At 35.2% G+C, this 14,689-nt stretch overlaps 1 protein-coding gene across 1 annotated transcript in view; it reads right to left on the bottom strand.

Moving 5' to 3' along the window:
- IL1RAPL1 (interleukin 1 receptor accessory protein like 1) overlaps window positions 1-14,689 on the bottom strand; it is a 1,535,580-nt gene that overhangs the window by 463,852 nt on the left and 1,057,039 nt on the right. The gene's annotated exons all lie outside the window — the stretch shown is intronic.

The following is a 14,689-nucleotide window of genomic DNA, read 5'->3' on the forward strand; positions in this document are numbered from 1 at the left end:
AGAGGCTAAATCTATTTAACTATGTTTGTATAGCCTTTAGCACAATGTATAATAAAAATAGAAGTATTAATATTTAGGCTAATGCCGGTAATGCAGTTAGAGTAATCAAATAAATATTAATAGCTGACTGGACTAAAAACTTATATCAGTTGAAGTGAGCTCCTTAATGTGAGGCCTGTCTCCAAAGGTACATATTAAAATTCCATAACACTTTCTTATCCTGTGAAAGTCTATATATTTTCATAAATTCTTATTGGGAGGGACATTTAATGTGTTAGGAGTGCTCTTTTAGATATTTAAATATTACACTGGCACTAGGTTCATCATAATGACTTTCTGTTAGAACCTGCTGTTTTTGCTACCTTACTGGTGTTAGCATCATTTCTGAGTATCTATTCTTTTGGATAATATAACAAATATTTAAGAAACATGGATGTGAGCTTCAGTTCTTGTACATTCTTCTAAAGGTCCTAAAGAAAAGAAACAAAAGTGATCTACAATCATATGAAAATATGCTCTAAGTCACTATTGATTATAGAAATGCAAATTCAAACAACTCTGATGTACCACCTCATATTTATCAGATTGACTAATATGACAAAAATGGAAAATAATAAATGTTGGAGAAGATATGGGAAAACTGGGATACTAATGCATTGTTGGTGGAGTGGTGAATTGATCCAACCTTTCTGAAGAGTAATTTGGAAAGTCTACAAAACTGGGCATACCCTTTGATCCAGTGATACATCTGCTAGGTCTGTATACAAAGAGATATTTTATTTTAAAAGAAGAGGACTCATTTGTACAAAAATATTTAACAGCTCTTTTTGGGGTGGCAAATAATTGCAAATCAAAGGGATGCCCATCAATTGGGGCATGGCTAAATAAGCTGTGGTATATTGCAATGAAAAATTATTCTTCTGTAAGAAATGACAGAATGATTTTAGAAAGACCTGGTAAGACTTGCATGCACCGACTCAGAGTGAAGTGAACAGAAAGAGGAGAATGTTACACATAGCAAAAACAATATTGTACAATGAAGAATTGTGAATGACAGCTATTTTCAGTGATATAACGATCCAAGATAATCCCAAAGGACCAATGATGAAGCATACTATCTGCCTCCAGAGAAAGAAATGCTATTGATTGAACACAGACTGAAGCATACTATTTTTTTATTTTATTTCTTTTCTTTCTTTTGTCTGACTCTTCTTGTACAAAATGACTAATATGAAAATGTTTACATAATTGCACACCTTTAACCTATATATGATTGCTTACTGTCTTTGGCAGGGAAGGAGAGGGAGGGAGGAAGAGATAGATTTTGGAACTCCAAACTTTAAATAAATATTTTTAAAAATTGAGGGAAAAATGAGCTCCTTGAGAGAAAAAAAAAAACAAGATATAAACAGATCTATTTCAGAAAAGTCTGAATAGACTTACATGAACTGATTCAGAGTGAATTGAACAGAAGCAGGAGAACATTGTACACAGTAACAGCAATACTGTACAATGAAGAATTGTGAATGACTTAGTTATTCTCAGCAATATAATGATCCAAGGCAATCGCAAAGGACTAATGATGAAGCATGCAATCCACCTCCAAAGAAAGAGCTGATATTGTTTGACTCCAGAATGAAGCATTCTTCCTCCCTCCCTTCCTTCCTTCCTTCCTTCCTTCCTTCCTTCCTTCCTTCCTTCCTTCCTTCCTTCCTTTCTTCCCCCTTCCTTCCTTCCTTCCTTCCTTCCTTCCTTCCTTCCTTCCTTCCTTCCTTCCTTCCTTCCTTCCTTCCTTCCTTCCTCTTTCATTCCTGCCTTCCTTTGTTGTTTCTTTCTTTCGTTCTAGTCTTCTTGTACAAAATGACTGCATAAATGTTTTGCATAATTACACATGTGTAATCTATATTAGACTGTTAACCATCTCAGTGTTGGAGGAGAGAGAGATAGAATTAAAAATTATTTTTAACATGTAAGTGGGGGAAAATAAAATATTTAAAAATAAAGGTCACCAAGGCAGTGTGTGGCGTACTTGGTATAGTTATGGGAAGATACCTGTTGCTTTACATCAGCTAGAACAAGAGAGTTCTAGAAGGAACATATGGTAGTGGTAAATATATGCTTTCAAATGGCCTGATAAAGAGAATTCAAGGACATTTTTCCTGAATCCCAACTTTCTGTGTAGATGAGTCAATGAGGGTGTATGTGGGCGACTGAATGAATTTAATTCCTTAGGGGTATGATACCAAGAAGGAAGATAGACTTTGGGCAGTATCAACTTTGAAATTTACTCATGAAGAACTCCAAATTCAGAGTTTCTGAGTATGAGAATTCAGGTACTAGACCTGTGATGGTGTCCTATTACATGCTGATACTTGGAGAAGGGAGAAGACAGTTCAAATGATTCCTGGGCATTTTCCTCTTTGGATGGTCATGCTAATAACCTACTTGAACAATGTAGGCCAGTGAGTTGTAGCATAACACAAAAGATAAAGCACTAGACAGTGATTAAGGAAGATGTGGGTACAAATCCTCTTCTAGACAATTATTAACTGTGTGTGACCCAGAACACATCACTAACACTATGAGCTTTAGTTCCTAATCTATTCAAAGAAAAGGTTGGATTATTGTCGTTCAGTCATATCGGACTCTTCATAACCCTGTGGATCATAACATGCCAGGCCCTTTGATCCTTCACCTTCTCTCAAAGTCTGTCCAAGTTCATGTTCATGGTTTCCATGATACTATCTATTCATCTCATCCTCTGCTGTCTCCTTCTGCCTTTGCCTTCAATCTTAGCCAACATCAGGGTCTTTCCCAATTAATCTCATCTTCTCATTGTATGATCAAAGCATTTAGCTTCAGCTTCAGTATTTGAATTTCCATTGAATAACCTGACTGAAACTATTGAATGATTGGATCTCCTTGCTGTTGAAGGGACCCTCAAAATTCACCTCCAGCACCACAATTTGAATTCTGTGGTGCTCATATTGTATGTAATAAAATTAATTTCACATGGTAAGTATGTAATAAATGTTTCTTGCTCTGACAATTACTAGGATTGAGTCCCTGGGAAAATATTTTAGCCATTCTGAATGTCAGTTTTCTTACTCAAAATATGGGTAGAGCAATACTTGTATTACCTCCCCTCATGAGGGTATTTCAAGGATCAAAGGGAACAATGATCTGCAAATGCTTTGTAAATCTTTGAGAACTAGACTGTCTCAGGCATGTGGTAATACGCACATGTGGGAGTATTTTTCTGCTTCTCAATCAAAACATATAAGTGAATGTGTGAATGAATCCGTATGAATTCCAAAAAAAGTCCTTCAAAATATATCGTTTAATTACTTTTCAATATGGCAATGCTAACAGGCAACATGCTACATGAACTATCAAAGCAATGTATATTTCACACACTATCACAGACAGATTCAAATTCCATACATTTTACTGAAATGGCAAATTTTAGTCTCAGAATGTGTCAAAATCTATAAAAGCAGCTTTTGCCTCTGACCACTTCGAAAACATAATTAGCACCATTTTTATTCTGTGGTCGGCCAATTTTTTAAATGTTCTAACATTATCACACAGCACAACTCATGCTTCTGATGAACTGAAATCAGAATTCAAGTCTTAGAATCCATATCTTTTGCTTAGGCTCCCTAAATTCAATGTGTGAAACTTATTTTCTTCAAATTCTTTCTCTCTGTCTCCCTCTCTATCTTTCTGAATCTCTGTCCCTCTGTATCTATGTCCCTTGATTTTTCTCTGTCATTCTTTTTGTCTCTGTGTCTCTTCCTATCTTGGTGACTCTATGTCTTTCTCTATCACTCCGTTTCTCTCTTTATTCCTATGTCTCAGTCTGTCTGTTTGATTCTACCCTTATTTAGAAATGGCAATTGACTTACAAGTTTGCAAAGAAGAAATATCTCTAGTAAAAACAAACAAAACTTATTTCTTCAGGAATTTAAATAATCTCTCTTAGCCAAAACAAAAATACTTCTTAAATAGAAAGAAAACAACATGAAAGCCTTCTAAATGAAGTATTTCTGCCAGCCATGTAAATTTAAGTGAATAGTTTTTCATGCCAAAAATCAATAGATTTCTATAACAGGTTGGGATGGTCAACTCTTCTAAAAATGTTGGCTATTACCTGCTACAAGTACAGCACATATCAATGAACCTTAAGAAGTGGGTTGTTAGGAATGTTTATATGAAATAGAGATTTGGAAGAGAGAAGAGTGAGCAAAGCTAGCATATATGAGGAAAACCAATCCAAAGGACTCAACTGATAGTGAATGTGGAGAAACATCTGGGATATATGTATTTTAAAAAGACTTTATTTAAAGCTAGTCTACCACAGTTAGATGCTTACAATATTAGGAGCTTGGGCTCCACTGGCAAATCTTTTGAGAAATTAGGGTCACCTGGAGGTCTAGATGAGACATCTCAAGTAGTATTTTCCTTGTTCCAGATGATCTAAATGAGTATAAAATATTTAAGATACATTTTTAAAAACATAGGATTCTAAGCCTTATATTTTCCAGCTTTATTATACATGATTTCTCTTTATTAATTTTATATGCCAGTCAAACTGGTGTTCTTAATGTTTCTTGTACTCTATTTACTGTGTTCATGACATTCTATGGCTCCCCTCCATGCTTAGAATCCATGTTCTCCTCATAGCCTCCTGCCTTCAAAACTTAGCTCTAGTGACTTGTTTTCATCTTCTAATTTGCTACTGCTGTCTGCCCCCAGATTTTCTCATATCTATTTGTATATGCATACTGGTCTAAGTTTATGGATGTGCACATATGCATATACATGTATGTGTACATGTACTCATACATGTGCGTGTGAATGCATATGGGTTGCAGCATACCCACTATATGCATGTCTTGTGTATGCATACACAAGTACACATATATGTGTATATACATGCACAGAGATAGACGTAGACAGACTGCCATATACAAATACATACATATGTACATATTAATCTGCATATGTATATATACATATGATATACACAAATACATAGACACATTTTATCTCCCTTGATAAAAGGTAAGCTACTTGAGGACAAGAACTGTTTTATTTTTGACTTTGTTTCTTCAGTGCTAACACAGTTCTTGGTAAGTAGTAGGTACTTAATAAATTGGTAATAGTGAGATCTGTTGGATTGCTAAGAAAGCAATCTCAAGTAGAGAAAATATTTTTGAATCAAATAATAGGCTTTTTGGGGGAAAACTATATTCATGTGTTAGAATTATTGAAGCAATTTTTTATGATTTTTAAACATATACATTTGAAACTGGTATTGTTTATATCAATCCCTAAATATTCTTATATAGTAATACTAACTATATGACAAGAATGTATTAATTAGAATTAATGATTTGTCTCTGAAATGCTACATAGGGAGAGGAGTACTTGATCTGTATACAAAACACAGATCTGGGTCTTGGGACTAATTACTTCACCTCTTTGAAACTCAGGTTCCTCATCATTCAGTAAAATGAAGGATGGTAATACCTTGACTCATTATTTTACAGGTGTTTTTGAAGATCAAAAGAGATATAAATTAACATTTAATTGTAAAATACCATATGTCAGCTATTGCTATGGCAATAAATTTTGTTTTCAAAAATAGTTGGAAACAACCCAAAGCAATTTGATGACAACCAGTTTGAACTAAGCTTGCCTCTCAGATGTTTGAATAGTTCTGTTTTTGTTTATTTTTCTTAATAAAATTTATTATATGTGAAAACTGACTTTCTTAGTAGAAATGACATACATCAGAATATACTCTCTTCTTCATATTCTGCATTACAAATGTAGATACATGAAAAAGAAACTAATGGAATACTGAAAAGTCATCTCATTAAAAAGCTTATTTAGTGTGTCTTTTCAGAAGCTAATAGAATATTATGTACTCTTATTCAATCGCAACATTTTTATATATCTTAAAGCTTTAAATTATGGTGCTGAAGATAAAATGATTATAAAATCATAAATTACTCCAAGACAAAAAAGTACATGAAAATAACAGAGATATTAATAATTAGAACTCATAATGGAGAATTTATTCCAGAATCATTTTATTTGTGATTCAAGTTTAGACCATCAACATGAATAAAAAGCTATCTTCAAATCCGTTTTAATTAATTTTATTCTGAACTAAGCACTTTTTCTTTTTTTTTTTTTTTCTCATTTTTTTTTTTATTTAGCTTTTAACATTCATTTTCACAAAATTTTGGGTTACAAATTTTTCCCCTTTTCTCCCCTCCCCCCCAAACGCCAAGCATTCTACTTGCCCCTATGACCAATCTGCTCTCTCTTCTATCATCCCTCTCTGCCCTTGTCTCTGTCTTCTCTTTTGTCCTGTAGGGCCAGATAGCTTTCTATACCCCTTTACCTGTATTTCTTATTTCCTAGTGGTAAGAACATTACAGTTGATCCTAACACTTTGAGTTCCAACTTCTTTAGCTCCCTCCCTCTCCACCCCTTCCCTTTGGAAGGCAAGCAATTCAATATAGGCCAAATCTGTGTAGTTTTGCAAATGACTTCCATAATAGTTGTGTTGTATAGGACTAACTATATTTCCCTCCATCCTATCCTGTCCCCCATTACTTCTATTCTCTTTTGATCCTATCCCTCCCCATGAGTGTCGACCTCGAATTGCACTCTCCTCCCCATGCCCTCCCTTCTATCATCCCCCCCCACTCTGCTTATCCCCTTATCCTCCACTTTCCTGTATTGTAAGATAGGTTTTCATACCAAAATGAGTAGGCATTTTATTCTTTCCTTTAGTGGAATGTGATGAGAGTAGACTTCATGTTTTTCTCTCACCTCCCCTCTTTATCCCTCCACTAATGAGTCTTTTGCTTGCCTCTTTTATGAGAGATAATTTGCCCCATTCAATTCTCCCTTTCTCCTCCCAATATCTTTCTCTCTCACTGCTTGATTTCATTTTTTTGTAAGATATGATCCCATCCTCTTCAATTCACTCTGTGCACTCTGTCTCTATGTGTGTGGGCGTGTGTGCATGTGTGTGTGTGTAATCCCACCCAGTACCCAGATACTGAAATGTTTCAAGAGTTACAAATATTGTCTTTCCATGTAGGAATGTAAACAGTTCAACTTTAGTAAGTCCCTTATGACTTCTCTTTGCTGTTCACCTTTTCATGGTTCTCTTCATTCTTGTGTTTGGAAGTCAAATTTTCTTTTCAGCTCTGGTCTTTTCATCAAGAATGCTTGAAAATCCTCTATTTCATTGAAAGACCAATTTTTCCCCTGAAGTATTATACTCAGTTTTGCTGGGTAGGTGATTCTTGGTTTTAGTCCTAGTTCCTTTGACTTCTGGAATATCCTATTCCATGCCCTTCGATCCCTTAATGTAGAAGCTGCTAGATCTTGTGTTATCCTGATTGTATTTCCACAATACTTGAATTGTTTCTTTCTAGCTGCTTGCAATATTTTCTCTTTCACCTGGGAGTTCTGGAATTTGGCCACAATGTTCCTAGGAGTTTCTCTTTTTGGATCTCTTTCAGGCGGTGTTCTGTGGATTCCTTGAATATTTATTTTGCCCTCTGGTTCTAGAATCTCAGGGCAGTTTTCCTTGATAATTTCATGAAAGATGATGTCTAGGCTCTTTTTCTGATCATGGCTTTCAGGTAGGCCCATAATTTTTAAATTGTCTCTCCTGGCTCTATTTTCCAGGTCAGTTGTTTTTCCAATGAGATATTTCACATTATCTTCCATTTTTTCATTCTTTTGGTTTTGTTTTGTGATTTCTTGGTTTCTCATAAAGTCATTAGCCTCCATCTGTTCCATTCTAATTTTGAAAGAACTATTTTCTTCAGTGAGCTTTTGAATCTCCTTTTCCATTTGGCTAATTCTGCTTTTGAAAGCATTCTTCTCCTCATTGGCTTTTTGAACCTCTTTTGCCAATTGAGTTAGGCTTGTTTTCAAGGTGTTATTTTCTTCAACATTTTTTTGGGTCTCCTTTAGCAGGGAGCTGATTTGCTGTTCATGCTTTGACTTCATGTCTCTCATTTCTCTTCCCAGCTTTTCCTCCACCTCTCTAACTTGATTTTCAAAATTCTTTTTGAGCTCTTCCATGGCCTGTGCCCATTGAGTGGGCTGGGACACAGAAGCCTTGATTTCTGTGTCTTTGCCTGATGGTAAGCATTGTTCTTCCTCATCAGAAAGGAAGGGAGGAAATGCCTGTTCACCAAGAAAGTAACCTTCTATAGTCTTATTTCTTTTCCCTTTTCTGGGCATTTTCCCAGCCAGTGACTTGACCTCTGAATATTTTCCTCACACCCACCTCACCTCCTGATCCTCCCAGCCAGTGTTTGGGGTCTGAGATTCAAATGCTGCTTCCAGCCTCAGGGCTTTGGGCGGGGGCAGGGCTGCTATTCAGTGTGAGATTAAATTCAGATACTCAGGTGAGGGCAGGGCTGCCTCTCAGGCTCAGTTCCCTCAGGGAGTTTATGCACAGACCTTCAACAATGGATCCAGGCTCCTGCCTGCTTGGAGAGCCCTGGTCTGCCGCTGCCCCTCAGCTTCTGTCTCCCGAGGGGGCCCGAGCCATGGGGGCACCCCACTCCCCCCTCGACCCTCCAAAGGGACTCTCTCACAGACCCCCGTCACCTGTGGGTGGAGGTACTTGTGCGGCCGCTGGAGATCCCGTCCCTGAAGCCCACTCAGATCTGTTCCTCTTGGTGCCGCGGCCACGGCAGGGCTGTACTCAGCTCCCAGTCCTGGCGCCCAGTCCGCAGCACGAAGGACCTTTTACGAGAGGTTTGCAGGTCTCTCCGGAACAGGAATCTCCCTCGCTCCAATGTTCTGTGGCCTCTGGGTGCAGAATTCGCCGTGAGTTACTTCTTTGTAGTTGTTCTATGGGTTGTGGGTTCAGAGCTATGTGTATGTGCGTCTTTCTACTACTCCATCTTGCCTCCGCCCCCCCACTAAGCACTTTTTCTAAAAATAATTTGAAAATTCCATCATTTTATGTGGGGAGGTGGGACAGAGATTTTACTCACTGAAGAAAAAACTGTTGCTGTGGAAACTTCCTATACTTACATGGATTGGCAATACTGTTGAAAATTTGTCTGGAGCATTGAAATCTTAATGCAAATTTTTAATGACTATAAAGTATATGCCATAGAGAAGTCTTGAACTAGGTCTTTTTGATTCTAAGACCAACACTTGGCCATTTTGCCTCTGTATAAAGTGTATCCCAAATATCTTAGCGTCATATTAAGGCATCAAAAGTTAAATTCTTACTGTAATTTCATGCTAGTCAGACTTTGACAGCTTGAAACTGCAAGTAATACTTTAGGAACCACTTGTATGTTACTCTCACTGAAGTCTAGTAATAGTTTCCCATATTTTCTTCTCATTTACAACTCCCTCATCACCAGTAACTGACATCTCATGCTAAACCTTTGATGAAGAGTCCTTGTACATAAAACATTTCAGGGAATTGTGTGAATGTTTGATATTTGACAGACAGTTGATTAAAAACAAAAATCATTTTAAAATTTAGAGGCACCTTCTGCATCACACACAAGGAAGCATGTAATACTTAGTATAAATTTCAATTGAAATCCACAGCAAGAAGCAGACTTTGACCCTGTTGAATGACATTCTTTGAGGAACATATAGATAATGAACATGGATATATTAAATTAAAAATGAACTCTTCATAGTTATGCATGATTAAGTTCACAGGGGTAATAAAAATTAGCATTCACCATTTGCTTATTTTCACAATGCTCTAAAGGTCTTTAGGAATATGTAAGGATAGCAGACACCCCATTAGCTATAGTGGTCAATTTGGATTACGTTTGAGACTAACTCCCAAGCATAAATGAACATTTCAAAGTAATTTAGAGTTTGCAAGTTATTGAACAAAATTATAATAACAATCTAAAACATCTATAACTTTATTGTACCTCAAAGTGCTGAGGCTCTTTCTCCTTGAGTTTTAGGGATCTTTCTCCTATAGCAAAACCCACAAGAGTTCAGGCTTGCAAACTTTTGTTGATAAGAAGGACATTTAAAGTACATATGATTGAAGAAGAAGATCTGGTATCTTCATTTTTTATCATGTAAATATTGACATAGCAGGAACCTCTATAAAGAAATAAGGATTATATTCATATTACCAATGAAATAGTGGTCACATTTATTTAATTCAATGAATCAAATAGATTGATTCCCTTTTAAATCTTTTTTTTATTATTGTGTTCACACACTTTTAAAAATTACTCTTCATTGCAAATATATTTATATGACCATAACTTTGTATGATGGTGTACTAAATAATTAACTCTTGAATAAATGAATGAATGATGGGCCTTTAATTATTCAATTACTAAGCAGCTGTTATATAAAAAAAGCATATTTCTGGACATCTTTCGTGATACACGGAAGAGTAAGGCTTAGTTCCTGCTTTCAAGAAGTTTGATATAAATACATAAAATTTTAAATAACAATAAAAGACAATTATATGGGAAAGATCCAAGTCTATAACTGTTTAATGATTAAATAAATGGCATAAACAATAAAGGGTATGAAATTTAAGAATAAAGAGATCAATTGGGAATGGAATGATATGGAAAACAAGACTAATTTGAGCCTTAGAAAACAGGCAGAAATTAGACTTTTCCAGAGTAAAGAAGAGAGGAAACATTCCTATTATGGAAAGCAACCAGAGAAAGGATTAAAAAATAGAAGAATAAGTTAAATATCATTTTGGTTACAGTAGAGTGTTTGGATTGCGGGAGATAAGGGTAGAAAGGTAGCTGTGAGCTAGTGTATACATTTGATCTAGAATGTGTGGATCTTGCATGCTAGGCTGAGTTTGGATTTTGTCACTCTACTGTGACTCCCACTGTAATGAGGTAGACAATAAGAAGTCATTAAAGAATTGAGAGTTGGAGCATATTAAAAGTGGTCAATATTAATCCATCACATATGAATGATGTGTGATTATAAGAATGGAGGGGAAATAAAATAGAGGCAGTGGAATTTAAAAGCTTATTTCACTATTTTAGTCAACAAAATGAAATGATAAAAACTTCAGACTAGGATAAGGATAATTGGAGTGGCAAGAAAAAGGGATAGAGTCAGTGCCAAGAAAAAGTCAAGACCACTCAGTAACTCTTTGTATCAGGAAAGGAAAAGGAAGAAGGTGTAAAGAACCTAAGGTTATTAGCCAGGATGATTAGGTAAATAGTCATATCCTTAATAGAAAGAATAAAACAAGATGGAAATTATTTAGGGAAGGAAGATAATTAATTTGGTTATTGATTTTTTTATCTTGAATTTCAAATGACAGCAACATACCATATTTAGGCAGAAGAGGAGCCAACAAAGAAAATAGAAAAGTACAAAAAAGCAAAATATTTCTTCAGAAGACAAGGGAAAATAAGATTTGGAGAGATTTTGGAGTGGTCCGCAGTACCAAATGTTGGAGATTGAAGATGCTTAGATATTAGAACCATAGCAGCTATCTTATGGGCTAAAGAAATTCACTCTGTCACCACTGGCCTTAGTCAACACTGATATTTACTAGCAGAATAGAAAAAATACACAAAAGAATTTTTAAAAACTAATTAATAAGATAAATTATGATCTGACTCTGCCTTGGAGAGATGCCATAATGCTTTCAAGAACTGTGGCATACTTAGTCTTTACCAACTTACTAAATAGGTCTAATAATTGGAGGTGTTACTGCACCTTTCCAATCTCTTAAAATAAACAGCTCTACCCAACTGTCAATTATCTTCAGACAGCAGTGAAAATGGCCTTTGGAAAGGCAACACATTGAGTTGTTGCTTAAAATACTCAATGGATGTGGAGCAGAACAAAAACTAACATAAATAGAGGGAGTATCTCCTAACCTAGGAACCTATAATTTAGAACATTTCTATAAATACTTATTAATTGCCTTCTGTATGCTGAGAAATGTGCTAGATGTTGGGGAAATAAAATTAAAATGATTTTCTCCATGTGGAGCTTAGAATCTAGTAAACATTAGTAATCTATGCATAGGTAAAAGGGGCTTGTATTCATGGAATAACAGACAAGTTCAGAATTTTGGACTTTGCTATTAGGCACTTCCTTGCATGATTATCAGCATCTCTGGAGAAGGAGAAGTGAGGGTGGTGACCTGCACAGCCCTCCCTCACTCAAAACAAAGTCAAGGGCAAGTCATGTCATTATTTCCCTAATGTCATGGTCTTCTTTGAAAATGAAGGATGAACACACTTACTTAAAGTATTTCCAACTTATCACACTCTGTGAATTTCCACCATTCACATCACAACAAATTCCAACAACAAAAGTTTGGGGAAATGAATAAATAACTGACAACAACAAATACTTACATTTTAGGAACAAATTGCAGTGACTATTCAACCAAAATGTGTTTTACTATATGCTCAAATCTGGTCAAAATTAGAATAATTTGGGAAAAAATTGAACAAAATCTTTTTTGTACCATGTCCAAACAAAAAACAAACATTGATGAAAACATAGAACATTCCATTTGAATTGGAAGTAAATATAAGGCATACATCCTAGGACAAGTAGTCTTACATTTTTTGTCAAAATCCATTCAATATTATAATTATAAATCTTCTTGCACTCATTTTGTCTTTTGCAAAATAGCTGAGTGAATTCTTATTGTTCAGTTTAGACACTGACTCTTTAATATTCTTGTTCTTCTATTTACTGCAACCTATTGTGGTACCTATAGTGGGAGGCTGCATGGGACCAATAGAAAATTTCAAAACAAATCCTCTACTTGGTTCAATTGATTTCATTATTCCTAAATGTACTCTAATATATAATTTTCAAGGACCTATGATATTTCTAGCTTTCCTATTTCCATGCAATCTGGCAGTATTTAACTTGAAATGACTTGTTGTATCCTACTATAACTATCTTTGTACATAGACATCCCAAATAAAAATTGCTGGTCTCTATGTCTTTGGTTCTTGTTTCTTTAGATAACTAGAAGAAATAAATCCTTCCCTTCTCATACTATCTACATCTGAGGTTCTGCTTTTTTGATAATTTTGTATGTTTCTAATGTAGATTCACCTTTTCTAATCTCTAACTGAGGTTGCTCAGAAGTAAGAAATGAGATAATTTAATTAGGCTGTCTCAAATAGAGCATCCTGATTGCTATACATTTAGCCAGGGCAAATGAAGATATACAGCTAGAAAATTTAACACTGAACACACTCCAAACAATTATCTAAAACTCTTCTCAAAGACACTTCTGGATAGAGTTATACATGGATTTCTTTTGCAGCAATATCAGTTTTAAAATTTCATATATATATTACACATATGTATAATATCAAAACTATATTCTATGGAAATGGATTCCATGGTTCACTTCAGATAGATGTAATTGATTCAAAAGGGATTTAGATTATCTGTCTTTTGGTATCTATAACAGGAATCCCAAGAAAATAACTATCTGCCCAACAGCTATTTATTGTCGTTACACCAGGGGATATAGGCAACTTTAACAAATAATTAAACTGAAATTTCATCTAGCAGTATGCTTGAAGATTTTTTAAAACAAGTAGGGATAAATATTTAAAATTAAGTTCTGCTATTACATTGCTAATTACTTAAGGAAAGGAAATCACAAATATAATAATATTCTTTAGTTTTGATTATTTTTTATCATCACTATCATTATTTAACCACTCCGGTCCTCTGCTACCTTGTCTACAGAGAGGCAAAATCAGATTGTCTCTAACAATACTTTTCGTGTTTCGTAATGGTAAGTAGCATTAAGGCTTGCAAGCACTTTACAAATATCTCACTTTATCCTAATAACATTTGAAGGAGTTTACTATCATTAAGCCCATTTTACAAATGATATCAACAAGGTTAAGGGTTATACCACACATACATGTCAAATGAATTTGAACTCAGCTCTTTCTAATTCTAGACCCAGTACTCTTTCTCCTGTACCACCTGTCAGTAGAGTGAGTATTATCATGGAAGAACCAAGGATCAACCCTAATGGTTAAATAAACTTGATGAAAAGTATACCACCTGAACAACTATGCTACCACTCACAAATAGCCCAATGTAAAACATTTACAGGAAAAGCTTTTAGAATATTAATGATTCAACCTGCACAAATCTATTGTGATCTTAATGTATTCTTAACCGAATTGTGTCATACAAACGACTAAACTTTGATATTACATATTACTTTGGCAAAGTTATCATTGCCTTTCTCTGGAATTATTATTGAATTTGCAACTGTAGCCACTGTAAGTATAAGGCAAAAATTGTCAGAAATCATGAACAAGCATTAAAAATTAATGGACATATCCAAACATTTATACTGCCACTATTTTGTTGGATTCCCTTCTGCCCACAGGAGAAATAGGCTGAGAGTCATTCTGGATTAGCATGAGATTTATGAGAATCTTTATTGTGAAAGTGTGACTAATAATTTCTCCTGCTACACTGAGCTGACAGTTTCAATGGCAAAGTTATGTCATTTGCATGCAGAATGCAAAGGGGATTGTTGTTATGCTTCAAGGGAAATAGTAAATGTCAAGGTCATGGCATTAAGAAGTACAATTCAGTTCATATAACTACGAATTTCAGGGGAGAGCTTTCATTTTTTTAAGTG

The sequence above is a fragment of the Notamacropus eugenii genome, chromosome 5, assembly GCF_028372415.1.
Source record: "Notamacropus eugenii isolate mMacEug1 chromosome 5, mMacEug1.pri_v2, whole genome shotgun sequence".
Taxonomy (NCBI): Eukaryota; Metazoa; Chordata; class Mammalia; order Diprotodontia; family Macropodidae; genus Notamacropus; species Notamacropus eugenii.